Consider the following 15338-nt stretch of genomic DNA (forward strand, 5'->3'; position numbering starts at 1 on the left):
ACTGAAATACATATCTAACTAGGTGATCTAATTAACTATAATAGTGGTGCTGATTTTGGCTGTTTTGCCGTTTTGTGTACCACCTCAAACAATGAAATGTACCACCAGTGGTACATGTACCACAGATTGAGAACCGCTGCTTTAGAAGAATATGATCTAGATACTTAATTTTTCCGCATTCACAGTAAGATGATTATAAAAGTTCCTGTCAAAAATGTGAAGAAAGCTCTAACTTCACTTGTATTTTGAATTTATCCTGTTGTCGCTTCTTTGGATTAATAATTTATATATTATGGTGGGATTGATATTTGATTAAACTTTCATCATTAAAGTTGTATGTTGGGTTTTATTTATTAAAAAGAACTCTAAAGTAATATTCTCAGATATAGATTATTGATGTTTTGACTTTTGACCCAAACGAATATAAAAAAGAACATTTCATTGAAGCTAGAGTTATTACAAAAAGTTATAAAAAGGAATATGTAAATAATTTTAAAGTGTTACTACTTACAGTGATCAGACAGAATATCATTAACTCATTTATTAAACTCAATATATTTTACATTTTTGTATAGAAATAAATATTTTTTATTATAGATATAAAGAGGTAATTTCAATAAATTTTAATAAAGGTTAGGATTCGTTAAAATTCTAGATTCAAAATAGAGTTCAATTCAACAGATATATAACAACAGGTTAACAAAATAAAACAAAGGCTCAAGTATTTATATTTGAAAATTGAATCTTTTTATAGATTAGAATCTATAAAGTTTTAAGTGAAAAGTATTAAAAAATTGGAAAGAAATCCTTTGTAAAAGGTATAAATTTTTTTTATTAAAAAATCCCTTAAAAGGGCTACATCACAACAAAACGTTTTCGATTTTTATAAAAAATCATCATCAGTGTTCGATAAACTGGATGCTAGCTGAGCCACAAAAGAAAAATATCTGGGTAAAAACCCTTTACATAAAATATAGATGCCTTAAAAGTGCATACTTCAATAAAAAGGCCTGTGATGGTCACATGGCAAACAGGATAATGCCCTAAGGTAAAGTATACAGGTTTCCCAACACGTGGGATCCAAATTGAGTTGATCACATTTCAATGACTTAATGGCAACTCAGTTGCACTTTTAAGGCATCTATATTTTATGTAAAGGGTTTTTACCCAGATATTTTTCTTTTGTGGCTCAGCTAGCATCCAGTTTATCGAACACTGATGATGATTTTTTATAAAAATCGAAAACGTTTTGTTGTGACGTAGCCCTTTTAAGGGATTTTTTAATAAAAATTTTTATACCTTTTACAAAGGATTTCTTTCCAATTTTGTGATTGATGGTATACAGCCAACTACAGGAAAACTTTTTCTTTTCCTTGTGGATTTTGAAAAGTATTAGGTAATACACTTTCATTTTCATGCCATCTTCTTTTGATTCCTATCTGTTTCGAATGTTGGAAATCATATTAGCAATCATAACCTTGCTAGCTGCGATTCGAAACAGTTCCATTGATCTTCTCCCTCTACTGGGTCTTCGCTTAGCTTTGACTGTACCTTGCAATATGTACTGCATCAGGGAGTAACGGTGTTGATTTCTCATATGTGTCCCAGATAATGCAGTTTTATGTGTTTAATGGTAAACACAATCTCCAATTCTTTTTTCATTCCTCCTAGAACATCCTTGTTCGTGATCCATTTTATGCCCTCAGTATTTGTTTATTTAAACACTGCTAAAAAAATTAATAAAAAACCACCATAAAGGTTAATTCTTCTATTATATTTTTGTCTATCGGGAAGTTTATCTGACAGATTAGATATTAGAGGTCTTTTCATTTCCAGATAACTAATTATTGGGAAGTTTATATAGCAGTATCCTTAGTATCTGTCTTTTCAGCTCCTGTTAACTAGTTAACGGGAAGTTTTTCTCTGTCAGATATCTGTTAGTAGCTAATCTGTCAGATAAACTTCCTGATAACTAGTTATCCAGAGGTGAAAAGAGAGGGTCATAATGGATCGTAATGAACATATTTTAAACGATAAAAGATCAAACACCAATAATATAATATATGTATAATATTTATAAATTTATTATTGAAAACCTGCTAATGAACATAAAGTACTTAAACTCAGTCACCAATATAATATTTATATTAATTTATTAAAAAACTGCAGTCCAATAAAAATAAAATTAATTTAAGCTAGCTTTAAATGTCAAACAATATTTTTAAACAAACACACACACACAATTTAGTTGCATTAGATTAGCTTCTGGTTGAAAATATACTGCCACAGCTTCTAATATATAAATATCAACAGCACACTCATTTGCCACTATTTCAAGGTTTTCTCTATTATCTACTGCAATATTGTGTAAAACTGAACAAGCTGATATTATTCTTTGAAGAAAAGGTAACTTGCATCTCATTACATATGTTAAAATGGGAAATCTCGTCAAAATACCACATGTTCTTTCAATAACAATTCTTGAAGGGATTTGTGATCATTGTAAAACACAACTTCTGTCTGAATATTCTGCAATGGTGTCATGTGTCATTGGGTAGTTGTAGTTGAGGACTGGGATATCCACTATTCCCTAATAATATATTCTCCAGAAATTCCCCATTTTATATACCCATAATGCAAAAGTATTTAAAAACTAAAGTAGTAGGTATTTTCAATTACACTTCCATATTATTGAACGATGAGTATTATGGGATATATGATGTTCTCTAAACATCTTTAAATGACAAAATAATTAAATTTAACGTTTTACGTGGTTTTACTCTTTTCAATTATCTGATTTTAATTTTTATCAACAACTGGAATTTTATAGGTTATTGGAATAAACGTCAAAGGTCAGTTAAAAAACAGTCGATTTTTTAAATAACCGCAGAAAATCGGGTGGTTACTTTTGACAGATCAAAAACTGTCGGTTTTAATCGATTAATGGTCGGTGCAACGCATTTTAAAATAAACGGGCAATCCAAATCAAAAAATCAATCGTTTATTTGTTGGTGCAACTGGCTATAAGTCTGTTAACCAGATAATAATAATGATATTATATTCTGTACTGCAAGTGTCACTTTTGATAAATAATATTTCATAAATGTTGCATTATTTTGTCTGTAGGTATAGTACCACAATTTGGAAAAAATTTATTTTTTAAATATTTTTAGTAGAATTAGGTAATACATTATTTTGCAGAGCTTAAAAACCTTTGTAACTCTAAAATAGTTATTATAGTAGTTTTACCAGTTTTTGAATTAAACTCGAAACATTTCTAGCACATATTTTAAACGTCGCTTTCTCGATACTTTGGTTTTTTGACTTATGACACTGTTTGAGCGGGGGTGTGACAGGTGTTGCATATTTTGCATATAATTGATTTTTTACTGTTTCTGCATATTTTGTAATATTTGACATATTATAGGTAGTATATTTTCTACAAAATCTAATTGTCAAAATAAAATTATTCAGAAAAGTAAATAAATGTAACATTTTAGTACTGCCGGAAACTGATAAAACGTGTCAACCGGACAACTTATTGATGTTATTCCTGATATTAAATAAGTATTAATAAATAAATATTGCTTTAATTTTTTGTTGCAGGTTGATCCACATTAATTGGTGGTAAGTAGTACAAAAAAATATCTAAAATATTATTATATTATAAATAATATGCCCTTTGTAATATACGTGGCATCTACAAAGTGAATAAAAGAGCACTTTCTCTAACTTCTAGTTACTTCTAATCCTCACTTTGTTATAAACCATACTCTCTTAAATTTTTTGATGAGAAAAATACATTTCTATAGCAAACTGTCATTATTTTTTCATGCAGAATTACCCCCTGCACTGATTTACAAACACCCTGTATTGGTGATGGCGAATGTGGTGATTTTTAGATCACGCCGTGATCAGTGACCGTGTTTTTTTTAGATAACGGTGATTTTAAACAGTGACAAAATGGGTAGTCACAATAATAGTAAACTAAACACGATCGCGATTACTGTGTATTAGGTCATACTATAAAACATATTGCTGACATTGAATATGTTTGATGCAACTAGATGGTTGACTTATTTATAATGTAAATTTACAATACCATCAATAAAGTAATCCATTTAAAAAGCGATACAAAACTTGCTTGACAACGCTTATTCTAAGTAAATCTAAAAATATCAAATAAATTTTTTTATATACTTTTAAGAATGTTTTTATTAAAGAAAAAAAATATTCAATACGTCTGCAATAACACAAAATACATCGTATTTAACAGTTCCTGAAATTCACTGTTAATAAATCCCCATGTTAAAAATCACCGTTCCTCAAATTACGATCACCGAGAATATCGTAGTAATATTTATTAACTACATCATTTTTTTAAATTCACACTTCCTAATAATCTCCAGATGTTACGTCACGTTCGCCATGAATACCATATAGACCAAGAGGAAGCGCTGAAAAATCTCTTTGAATTTACTAAAGCTAGATTTTTTACAGTTGATTACTGTGATTGTGTAGAGAAACATACTGCGGTCGGTCAAGCGAAACGTAGAACAGGGGTTACTGAAAGGGTATCAAAGTTGCTTTCCTACGAAGGTAATTAAATCCATTTACTAAGGCTGAAAATCAGTACACATATTCTAAGTTGTTAAATATAAATAAAATTATTATAGTCGGTCAGCTGTATGACGGGACAGAGCCGGTCGGTCGGCCCCAATAGTCGATTGAGGAAATGAAGCATTTTGACTCGCAATTTTTTCGTCCAGCATGGATTTATTGAAATTTTCACAGAAGGTAGGGAATAGTCCAAGGATCATTTTCTATATCATGCCGCTATCATACGCTAAAACCTTGGGGGTGGTTGCCACCCCATCTCGGGGGTGGGATTTTTTATTAAATTTTAGCCATGTAATTCGATGAAAAAAGTGGTTCTAAGAAAAAAATATGTTTTACATTTTCGTCGTAAAACTAATATTTTTCGAGTTATTCGCGCTTGAAAATAACAGTTTTTCGACGAAAAAATCGACTTTTTAGAGGGTTTTTTGAGAATACAGTCGAACCCGCTTATTAGAATACCTGTTATAGGAATATCCCGCTTCAAGGAATAGAAATTTGAGGTCCCAAAACCTTTCTACCAGCCACCAGTGATCGGTTATTAGAATATCCCGGTTATAGGAATACTTTTTCTTGGCACGAAGGCTATTCTAATAAGCGGGTTCGACTGTACCTCAAAAAATATTCTATATATTTTTGGCGATAAAATCTTTCTTGGAAAATAATTTTGTAGGATTTTTAAAGAGCTACAAGACTGTGTAAATTAAATTCCGTAAGATCCCTTAGTTTTTAATTGGGGCGGGTTTAAACGGCTCGAATAAGGGGGTGCTAAGTGTGTAATGAAAATATATGTACAGGGTAATTTTAGTCATTAAAAAAGATACAATTTAGTTGTTTGTAATTTTTTTCGCATCTTCAGTATTTTCGGAGATATATTGAAGTAAAGTTAAAAAACCCAAATGGCAAAAAATCAATTTTTTTTAAACTCCAATTTTTCCAAAATTATGCATTTTAAATAGGTCAAGGTCCTTGAGTGTATTTATAATATAAACATAAAAGGAATTACAGAAAGGCGAAGACCAATTTTAAATTAAGAAGGTAGTTTGGGGGTTGTTTTCACTGATTTTTTCGTAGAGAAAAGGAGCTACCGACATTTTCTTGATTATAAGTCGCTTAATTTTCAAGCTAGAGACTTTTTATTATTTTTTAAAAGATCTAATTGTATACTTGAAAAAAAAATATTTAAGTTTTCCTCGAAAAATGCAAATTTTCCCATTATTTGGCTTTGAATATTTCAAATTATGTATTTGACGGAAAAAGCTAACTTTTAACATGCCGTATCTCGGTTTGTATTGGTCCTACAGATATTATTGGAAAATAATTTGGTTTGCGTTAATAAGAGATACAATTTTGATATCTACAGTTTTTTTGATTAAATGCATATTTTTCGAGGTATTCTCAAAAAACCCTCTAAAAAAAGTCGATTTTTTCGTCAAAAAACTGTTATTTTCAAGCGCGAATAACTCGAAAAATATTAGTTTTACGAAGAAAATGCAAAGAAAATTTTTTTCTTAGAATCACATTTTTCATCGAATTACATGACTAAAATTTAATAAAAAAATTCCCACCCCTGAGATGGGGTGGCAACCACGCCCAAGGTTTTAGCGTATGATAGCGGCATGATATAGAAAATAATCCTTGTACTATTCCCTACCTTTTGTGAAAATTTCAAGTAAATCCATGCTGGACGAAAAAATTGCGAGCCAAAATGCTTCATTTCCTCAATCGACTATTGGGGCCGACCGACCGGCTCTGTCCCGTCATACAGCTGACCGACTATAATAACTTTTATTTATATTTAATTTAGAATGTGTGTACTGATTTTCAGCCTTAGTAAATGGATTTAATTACCTTCGTAGGAAAGCAACTTTGGTACCCTTTCAGTAACCCCTGTTCTACGTTTCCCTTGACCGACCGCAGTATGTTTCTCTACACAATCACAGTAATCAACTGTGAAAAATCTAGCTTTAGTAAATTCAAAGAGTTTTTTCAGCGCTGCCTCTCTGTCTAATATTATTTGATTTCGATAAATAAACACGTTTTGCGAAGTTGGTATCTGATATCTGGTCACCAGTCACCGTTATTTAAGTTATTAAGGAGCGGTCGTTACCAGTGATTTTTAATTCGACGTGAATAAATCACCATTAGTAAAATCACGTACCATCCCTACCCTGTATAATAAATGTCTAAAATACATCAAAAATATTACAAAGTAGGTAGATAGTTACTTACAATAATATTTACAAAGACCTATTTTTGATGAAAGTCCATTTATCCATGATTTTTTAATAAGAAAATCCAAAAAAATCAAATAAGTATGTCACAACATGTTTATAATGAACCATTAACTTGAGCCGAATGACAAATGAGAAATGGTGGAGTACTCAACAAAACCCTTATCTTAGGCTAATGGAGACTTCTCGTGTTCAAGGAATGGCAGAAGTATTTAAATAGGTATGTAAGGTGACGTTTGCATAAAAGGCCGGATTAATTTGTTTTCGATTACGATTTCTAGGAAACTACTTAATCAGTTTTGTATTTTTTTGTTAATACGTGTAAATTTTATACCTGAACATTGGGCTGGATGTACAATACAAAAATGCTGTACAATTAAGGCATGGGAATTAGGGTGGTTCGAAAAAAACTTTTTTTTTATTTCAGATCGCTATAGTGCGCAAAAGTTGACATTGGTATAGACTTGAAAAAAGCACTAATTATTATTTTTTTATTAATTTGTCTTCCGGTCGCGCAATGCCATCGAAGTTAGCAAAAATTGTGAAAAACCTTAATTTTTCATATATTTTTTTAACAGGTCAGATGGTTTTAATTTCGTTCCTATACCATGAATTAACTACTAAAAGTATGTAAAATCAATATAAATGCACTTATTATACATTTGTTTCATATCTTCCGGTCTCGCAACATAATACAAAATGAGTAAAATTAATAGTTTTTGCATAATTTCAAAGTTTGATTGTTTTGTACAATTTAATCATACGACTTTTAGAGATGTTTAATTTAATTACAATAATATATTTAAAATCCAAGCATATAAGATAAATTTTGATATTCGAGTGGAATTCGGTAGCGCAGCTTCGTCAAAAACAGCAGACTACCGAGAGACGAGGCGAAAGTGACGAATGCCAGCGTAGGGCTGCCACAAATAAAGATACATGTGGGGATACCTCTACAATGGAGTATTTGTCTTCAACATTACAATGAACTGCCATTCCACCACGTTTTCCAACACTTAGATGAAAATACAACAGGCCCAATAGGATATTCCGGACCAATTGGAAAGGCCCTACCTGATTGTGAAAGATTTTTTGATTTGACTTATTGATTTTAATCCTATTGATTGTGAGATTCCAAAAGTTGACAAGCGTATTCTTAGCAAGCACCAATAATTGTACTTGCTTGAGATATCAGAAGTCATCAAGTCAGGACATTGTTCCGAAGACGTATCAGTGGGTACGTGATCCTATCCCAACGCCACATTCAAGATGGCTTACTACTGCAAACCGAGTTTTGCGTTTATACATCAGTGTGTCCAACCCTTCTGAAAATCTGAGAGAGATTGTCACATTCATTCTCAAATGTTATAATATGAGTATGTGGTTTGCCACAAAAATAAACCACAAATTCACAGATGGGCCTAGACATGATTACAAAATCATTGAATATTCAAGGTACTTGCCAGAAGAGCTTCTTCAAGTTGTTGATCACGTCTTACAACGGAATGCTTACTTTTCCCATCCCTAAAATTTACTTTTGGCTATGGTAACTGATGACAGAAACCATATGCGAGAGCTGGGCTTTAGGCGAATCATGAAGGAAAAGCAAGCAATATCTGAAAGTGACTCTATCAGAATCTTTAAACCACCAAACTTAAACTTTGAAGCTAAATAGTATTACGAAATTATCAAATGGAACACCAGTACACTGACTCCCCTCTACTGCTAAGAACATTGACTAATGAAGAGATAAAACAGTATGTGAGCAATGACTTCAAGCCTGTTATCAGTATAGATACTTTGCCATGCCATACACAGGCAGTTGAAAGATGCGTTAAACTAGTGACCGTAGCTTCAAGTAAAGTGTGTGGACACAGTTCCAGAGACGGCTATATTAGAACCACATTATTGCACCGCCCAGCGATGCCAACGATTAAAATCAACAACAAATGGTAGTCTTTCACAATCAGGTAGGGCCTTTCCAATCGGTCCGGATATCCTATAGTGACTTGTATTTCCATCTAAGTGTTGGAAAAGGTGGCGGAATGGCAGTTCGTTGTAATGGAGAAGACAAATACTTCATTATAGAGGTCTTCGCACATGTATCTCTATTTGTGGCTGCGCGAGCTTCGCTGGCATTCGTCACTTTCGCCTCGCCTCTCGGTAGTCTGCTGTTTTTGACGAAGATGCGCGACCTAATTCCACTTGAATATCAAAATGTATTTTAGATGCTTGGATTTTAAATATATTATTGTAATTGAATTAAACTATAGCATCTCTAAAAGTCGTATGATTAAATTGTACTAAACAGTCAAACTTTGAAATTGTACAAAAACTACTAATTTTACTCATTTTTTATTACGTTGCGCGACCGGAAGATATGAAACAAATGTATAATAAGTGCATTTATATTGATTCTACATACCTTTAGTAGTTAATTCATGGTATAGGAACGCAATTAAAACCATTTGGCCTGTTTAAAAAAATTTTGAAAAATTTAAGGTTTTTCACAATTTTTGCTAACTTCGATGGCATTGCGCGACCGGAAGACAAATTAATAAAAAAATAATAATTAGTGTTTTTTCAAGTCTATACCAATGGCAACTTTTGCGCACTATAGCGATCTGAAATAAGAAAAAAAGTTTTTTTCGAACCACCCTGATGGGAATAATATGTGAAATTATTAATATAATTTAAGAGTTCTGTGGACTCTATTATAACTTGTATGCTGAAAAGTTCGTAGGCTAACATAGAACGATTTTTTTTTTGATACAATTTGATTTTATTTTTCAATATAGTTACCTTCGAAAACGATACAATAACTATAGCGGCTATACAATATTTCAATACCAGTTTTTTAATACAATTTGTATTTAGCCTCAAAAAAGCCTCAGTTTCGGCGATAACCTCTTCATTGGTGCTAATTTTTCCAGCAGGGAGCATTCTCTTGAGGTCAGCGAATAGGTGGTAGTCACTGAGAGCCATATCTGATGAACACTGTGGCTGCAGAAGCAAATCGAAGCCCAATTCAAGAAATTTGCCACTGTTTTCATTGATTTGTGACATGGTGTGTTGTCTTGATGAAATAGCTCTGCAGCTTGACAGCTGTCAAATTTATATACGCATCTTCTGAAGGTAAAAGCTGAATAAAAATCATATGAATTTAATACCAGTAGTGCCATCTACGTGTCAGCCTACGACCTTCTCATCCCGCCGTTTAGGTTTTTGGTTCAAGGTAGATCTAAAAAGATATTAGGCTTAGGTATTGCAACAGGGGCTTTTGTCTCTTAACTGTTGGCCAGCAAAGGCAACAGACGTGCAAATATATCTCTCAGCTGGCGTCTCTAGACGTGATCGGACGCATCTCTCACTGCCAAATATCCATTTCAGCCTCATTTTTAACACTCACAGATAATGCTGTCTATAGGTATTATCTTATCCCTACTTTTTACCTAGTCATCCTAGAATAACTTGGTTTTGTTTAAATTCCTGTAAAACTGTAAGCTTTTTAAATCTGAAAAATTTCATCTATAGTTAATACCTTTTAATTGTTTTTACGGTAAGAATAACATTACCTTTTTGATACGTATTGTTAGAGCCCGTTCTCAGGACAGGCGCTTAATGCGCGTAATTTCGTCTTATTTGCAGCTCTCGAAGAAACAAATTAATTTTGAAACTTTTAGAAACCCCCACTTTAAATCCTGTTTTATGTTTTAAGAGAAAAAGTTTGTAATATTACATATATCAAATTTTAAGTTTTTTAATAATACGCAAAAAAATCGAAAAAATTTTTACACTAAATTGCTAATAATTAAAAAAAAAAGATGGCGAAATCTCTGCAGAAAACATATAGGTTTTCTTTGTATAGATATAAAATTTAAAAAAATCAATTTTCAGATATACTGCATTCGCTCTACCGAGATTCACTTTCACACATTCGGAATAGGAAACATACAACACAAAAATTCCTACCTCACACTATTAACTGCTAAAATCAACTTAATCTTTCATTAAAAACAGAAGAATTATTAGAAATAGTGGGAGTGTCTACTAATCTCATAAAATTTTGTGGAGTTTATTTCTACAAAATATTTTTATTTGGTACAATAAATAATTTTCTCATTTGTTATCAATACATTATAATCGTGTAAATAAATAATTATTGATTGGCGTAAGGTTTATGTTACTTTTATGTCTGTTTACTATTAATAATATTGGCTATGAGCGGTGCGGTGGTTGTGTAGTAATTTCCAGCCACTTCTGACAACTGAACTTCCCAAAAAAGAAATTACTAACGTTAGTGTCAAAGTGAATCTCGATAGAGCGAATTCAGTATACCTACAGATTTGTCACAGTCCCGACAGAGTCTTTCTTTTAATTATTATTAAACGCTTGTCTTTAGTTCAATCGTTTGGGTCAAATCTTTAGACGTTAATTTGACTGCCATTTTTTCAATGTAAGTGAATGAAAATTTGCAGACATCTGCATTCGCGGGAACAATTTATTTTATTTTTTTTTCTGATTCTGGCCTTGGTTTATAACCTTTAGCCACGTAATTACATATAAAATTATTATTCGTTCATAAGTACAAAATTGTAAAGTATACACTTAAAATAAAGAATAATAAAAAATAAAGCTTACAAATAACAATGTCTACTTACTATGGTATTAAATACAACTATGCTAATTTTTTTTTTCTTCACTACGGTAGGAACTAAATCCGATTCATCCTCTCGGATATTTAGAACCTCTTAGTGATTTTTTTTATTTATTATTTATTTATTTATTTTTTTTTTATTTTTTATATATATTTTTTTTTATTTATTTTTTTTAATCTTTTTTTTATTATTATTTTTTTATATAATTTTTTTTCCGAACATACATAGGTTACAAAATAATAATTAATTACAGGGAATATCTCATTCATACATTACACAATACAAAGGAAATATCTATCCATCGAAATATATAAATATTTTATATTTATTAATTGTTTAAATAAAAAAACGATTTTAATGGAAAATGCTTAAGTTCTCTGGTTTTTTACTATGAAGAAACTTGAAACTTTTACAGATTGTAGTAATTTCATGAACTATCCATAATTTCACTTTTTACGTTAATTGTTTACTTTATGCTTCATAAATAAATAATAAAGTTTGAAATTTTTTGCCGATTCCGACTACTTTTCATATTTATACATCATATGTTTTATACATATATTTTAATAAACATGACGATGTATTTTAATGTTTGAAAAGTGTAAGACTAAAAAGTAAAAAATAAAAAAATATGAAAACATTTTTTTAAGAAACGCTTTTTTTTAGTTACAAGTGACTAAAATTAAAAATATTATAAACAGATCAACTAATGTTGTTCTGAAGCTATTTTCTTGTGGCATTTTTATAATCAAGTATATTCAAATGGGAAATAAGCCACAATTTTACCTAAAAATGACTTCATTAACGTTTCGACGCCCAAGTCGGGTGTCGTTGTCAAAATACAATTTTGATAATTAATAGTATTTTGACAACGACACCCGACTTGGGTGTCGAAACGTTAATGAAATCATTTTTAGGTAAAATTGTGGCTTATTTCCCATTTGAATATACTTGATTATAGATCAACTAAAAAGTAAAAAATAAAAAAAATTCAAACTCGAAGGATTATTCGACAAAAACTATAAGACAGACTACATATACAAAAATCTCACACATTCGTTAAAAAATCGAAAAAATCTAACACATTCGTTAAAGAAAAGCGAGGGGGCGAAAACCGTTTATTCGATTAAGACGCGCCCCACGATTTTCTTTAACGAACGTGTTAGGTTTTTTCAATTTTTTAACGAATGTGTGAGATTTTTGTATACAGTGTGTCAATTTTAAAACTTACAATGGCTATATCTCACGAACAAAAGCTGATATCGAAAAATGCTTGAAACCGTTTCTAGGATAGTAAGGGGGAACTAAAATGACATGAAAGAGAACTCACCCCCATCAACCCCCTAGGCCCCACCCATCACAACCAAAAAAGTTTAAATTGCAAACCCCTACTTGTGATACATCATTGAAAAGGCTATAAAAAATGCTATTCAATGGTATAAATAATAATTATACAGGGTGAAGAAATAATTGTGAAACTTTGGCTTAAATGAAAAATTTAATAAGGTTTTGTTGAATTACAAATTTATTAAAAATGTCAATTAAGTAAATACTTAATGTGAATTCCGTTGTTTGGTAAACAATAATATAGCCTATTTTCAAATTCTACACGAAATTTAGCAAATGTTCTAGTAATAAGGCGACATGCTTGAGTAATTCTGTCTCGCAATTCCCCAAGTGAAGCAAGTTGAGTTTTATAAACAACTGATTTAGGGTAACCCCATAGAAAAAAGTAATATACTATCCTACTATAAAAAGTACTATCCAATTATTATACAGGGTGTTAATATCAGCTGGCTTACTATGACTTTTGTATTTGTAATGCTATCTCCCGGACTATTATTTTAAATGGTAAGTGTCCGCTCGTACTTTTTTTTGTTAATTAAAACTTAATTTGCCTTTTTTGCCTTAAATCAGTTGTTTATAAAACTTAACTTGCGTCACTTGGGAAATTTCAAAAAATAATTACTCAAGCATGTCGCACTATTACTAGAAAAACATTTGTCAAATTTCGTGCAGAATTGTTTACAAAACAACGGAACCCACTTTGACCATTTACTTAATTGACATTTTTATCAAATTTGTAGTTCAACAAAACCTCATTAAATTTTTCATTTAAGCCAAAGTTTGACAATTATTGCTTCACCCTGTATAATTATTATTTATACCATTGGATAGCATTTTTTATAGCTGTTTCAATGATGTATCACAAGTAGGGGTTTGCAATTTAAACTTTTTTGGTTGTGGTGGGTGGGGCCTAGGGGGTTGATGGGGGTGAGTTCTCTTTCATGTCATTTTAGTTCCCCCTTACTATCCTAGAAACGGTTTCACGCATTTTTCGTTTTCAGCTTTTGTTCGTGAGATATAGCCATTGAAAGTTTTAAAATTGACACACTGTATTTATCCTTTAACTACACAGGCTGGTGTATTTTGTACGCCAGATATAAGAATTCTACTGCAAATATATTTAAAAATTTAATTTTTGACCTTGTTTATCTCTCTAACCTATCACTGGAATCTGCTTTACAATTTGGTTTTAGTTTCGTTATAATCGGCGTTCTGTGTAGATCGTGATTTACAGTTTATTATTTGTTGTTTCCGGTGGTGGACAATATATGCCACGATTATATTAATATAAGTCGTAATACAAGTACATATTTCAATTGTTTTTTAGTCATTATGGCACAAAATATATTTTTCTTTATAATCAATACTTTTGCTCCTGTAAAAAAATCACATTTCAAAAAATTTTTTATTAGTAATTTTATTTATCATAGAATCCAGTTATTCCATGATTCCAGTTATAAATCCGAATTGGCTTACTGAGAAGGAACTTCAACTATTCACTGATGCCGAATAAGGTTTATAACAAACAACTAAGTGTATTTAAAAAAAAAAAAAATAAACAAATCCGCTGTTTTTAAGTGTACTTTCTTATGGCGTATAAAGTAGGCCACGCGTGTAGTTATGTTATAACTTGATGCGCGGGTAGTTAAAGGTTAATCTGTCTTATAGTTTTTTTTTCGAATAATCCTTTGAGTTTGAGTTTTTTTAATTTTTTGCTGTTTAGTTGATTTTTTATATTATTTTTAATTTTAAATAAAACGGGTTAATACCCGAAGGTTGGCTGTATACCATCTAGTTAAATAAAATTTAACGTGAAGTAAAACAATCCTTGCTGTAGTTGGTATATTTTAATAAAAATTTAAAAACTTTTTAAAAATCCAAAAGGATTACTTTCAGAACATTTTCGGACTTATCAGTCCATCATCAGTGAACTCCCTGTCCCTGTCCTTGCCAGTGTTTGTCATTGTGGCTATTTAGCAAGGACAGGGAGTTCACTGATGATGGACTGATAAGTCCGAAAAAGTTCTGAACGTAATCTTTTTGGATTTTTAAAAATTTTGATTAAAACATACCAACTACACGAAAGAGTGTTTTACTTCACGTTAAATTTAATTTTTAATTTTAGTCACTCGTAACTCTAAAGAAAAGCGTTTCTTAAAAATTGTTTTTTCATATTTTTTTCCGTTGTATAAATTAAGTTTGATTCCTGATAGTAATGTTTCAATTTGTTTTTTAATGCTCCAAACATGTATCCAAATAACAAACAACAATATGAGTGCTCCAACTAAGTTGTAGTAAAGGTAACATGATATAAAAAATGTTAATAAAAACCGCACGGCAAAACACTTCGAATTTTATGACTCACTTCTAAGTGCACATGAAACTGTTTTACTTGTCATTACCTTAATGAATAGATCATAAAGCTTTATGTTATGTTACTTGCTAGTCAGCATTATCTTAAAATAATGAGAATCAGCTAATT

The 15338-nt window shown here is 31.0% G+C and overlaps 1 protein-coding gene across 2 annotated transcripts in view; it reads left to right on the plus strand.

Annotated features, from left to right (window-relative positions):
* The window catches only part of LOC114336520 (ADAMTS-like protein 1), a 1384970-nt gene that overhangs the window by 239058 nt on the left and 1130574 nt on the right, over positions 1 to 15338 (plus strand). For both annotated transcript variants that reach the window (XM_050655007.1, XM_050655009.1), the window contains exon 3: positions 3607 to 3624. The gene's annotated coding sequence lies outside the window, so the exon portion shown is untranslated. The remainder of the gene's footprint in view (positions 1 to 3606; positions 3625 to 15338) is intronic.

Source organism: Diabrotica virgifera, chromosome 6, assembly GCF_917563875.1.
Source record: "Diabrotica virgifera virgifera chromosome 6, PGI_DIABVI_V3a".
Lineage (NCBI taxonomy): Eukaryota > Metazoa > Arthropoda > Insecta > Coleoptera > Chrysomelidae > Diabrotica > Diabrotica virgifera.